Below are 2,584 nucleotides of genomic sequence, written 5' to 3'. Positions count from 1 at the left end.
GGGAAGGGATTAGGGGTTTAGGGATGATCGAGCTCAACGATGAAAAAGTTTTGATAATTATTTTTAGCGCGTGTTTTATTTTGGTAGACTTTTTAGGATGTCACAGCACCTCGACGCTCGGTAGCAGAACCGCGCGGCGCCGCCACAACACCAGAGCGCCGTCAGGCCACACCCACCCGAGCGGAGGCAGCGATGGCGTAGCCACGGCCCCTGCCGGCAGTGCACAAGGAGAGAGTCGCGGCCAGGCATAGGACCCCCGGGACGAGCGGGGGCGACGACGCCGGCCCAACACGCAGAGCCGCAGACACGAGGGGAAGCAGCAGATACACCTAGGGGAACACCAGATCTGGCGAGGGAGGTGCCGATCCAGCGAGGAAGGTGCCGGATCCGCCGCCGGCAATAGGCGTCGGGGTAAGGTTCGAAGGTCAGAGAGGGAGGGGGATGGGGAGGAAGGAGGGGGAGGAGGGCGAGCCGAGCTGACTTAAGTTCGAGAACGGGCCGCCGCCCGGACGGTCACCGGCGATGGCGGCGGCCACCGGCGGCGGCCGCCGGCGGCGGCTACGGCGGGGAGAGTGGGCGGCGGCGCGTGGGCACCCCCATGTCGCCTGGGAGAGCGACGCGGGGGTTGGGGTAGTTCGAACTCCAGGCACTCTGATGCTGCATAATACTTTGATTAAAACATGTAACTCTAATTTCCCTTTCATCTATAACGGCCATATATGCTCAACCAATCATTCTTAATTGCCATATACAGACTCTCCAAAGTTGATTAAATCATCCTGACTAACTGACAGACTCAATGGCAAACCACTGAACTGAATGCAGAGACAAAACCCACGGCACCATACTCTGAAACTGAACACAGGGACAGAGATTAAACCATCACATGTATTATCTTTGTTCTGAATAAATCAATTTCCATTTGTTAATTTAAGGATAAATAGAGAACTAATGTACTTGAAGTTGTTGTGTTCAGTAGCCAAATAAAGATGGGAACGTATCTAGTGCAAACCACAATTTTTATGAAAACTCGTGCAAACCACCAAAAAAATTACACATGTAGATGATATGGTGATACACAACCTTGTAAAATATCTTATCCAAACTCGACTTCGTCTATGAGTTATTTTTATATCTCACAAATGAAGTCGAGTTTGGACAAGATATTTTACAAGATTATATATCAATATATCATCTACATGTGTGATTTTTTTTGTGAATTTAAATAAATTTTTTGTCGTGATTTGTACGGGTTTTCACGAAATTGTGGTTTGCACCAGATATGTTCCCAATAAAGATACCCCGATGCTACATCTTAACAAAAAAAAATGTCTACATGAACAACCATATGTATATCTATGTTATACTGTCAAGTGTAGAAGTCTTGTTGAAATCACTAAAACACTTGCTCCCAGTAATGCTACTGCTCAGGAGAAATCAGCAAGAATATGCGAATTCTTCAGTTTAATCATTACTCAAATTCAGAAAAAAGTTCAGTTCAAATTTCATTACACAGAGAAACTCGGTAAAATTGGGATTGATTTGTTCTGTTGCTGGATCCAAAGCTGCAGGACCCATCCGTGGATGAGACATTGAGCTAGCATCAACACCCGTCCCCCACACCATCTCTCTGTATTTGGTGAGATATGGCCGCCGCCGGTGGATCCTTGAGTGTATGACGGCTGATGAGGTTGGAGCGCAGGTGGACCCCCATGGAGGTGGGGCAGCTGCTGTGGAGGCGGCTTGCGTCACGCGCGGGAACAACCACGACTCGGCCTCCGAGTATCCAGGCCCCGTTTGGTTCATCTATGCTATGAACAGTAACCCACGGAATTTTTTATCCATGGAGGTTTAAACGAAGTCTATTTGACAAATCTTTTCACAGATGGGTGTAACTTTGCGCGACGAATCTAATGCGCCCAAAAAATCCATGATTGACTACCGTAATGCTACAGTACTATCCTCTAATCGTGCGGTCAAAGATTTTATTAGAGTCGTCTCGTGAAGTAGCGCAATGTTGTGGAATTAGTTTTACAAACTGTCTTCATTTAATATATCTAATTATTGGTCAAAATTTGTGTTAGGTGTGCTACGTACTAAACCAAATAGGGCCCCAGCGGCAGTGGATGACGTTCCGCCGGAACAATCTAGCTTGCAACAGGCAAGAAATTGAAATCAACATAAGCAATTGATTTTTGACGAGCAGCTAATCAGTTGCTACAGCTTCGATCGAAAGCTTTTTCACCTTGTGCTCCGCCGCCGCCGCCTGTTTCTCCTCCTTCCTCATCTGCGCAGCAGCCGCCTTCCTCATGGAGCTCGATCTGGATGGGGAAGGTCACGATTGGGGACGATGAGAGGTACCTGCACCCGCTAGTTTGCCGCCAAAATAGAAATCGCGTGCGCAAGCTCAAGCGCAGCGGATCCACGACGCCGTCAACAAACCGCCGATGCTCATACAACGCGGACGAGGAGTCGTCTGTTCGCTGGGAGCACTCGCCCGTGCCGTAGACGAACAAAGCGACGACCTGATTCTCTTTCTTCAGTTAATGAGGGCCACATAGGCACTTTTTGCAGATGTGTACAG

The sequence above is a fragment of the Panicum virgatum genome, chromosome 7N (genome assembly GCF_016808335.1).
Source record: "Panicum virgatum strain AP13 chromosome 7N, P.virgatum_v5, whole genome shotgun sequence".
Lineage (NCBI taxonomy): Eukaryota > Viridiplantae > Streptophyta > Magnoliopsida > Poales > Poaceae > Panicum > Panicum virgatum.
This window is presented reverse-complemented; position numbering follows the sequence as displayed.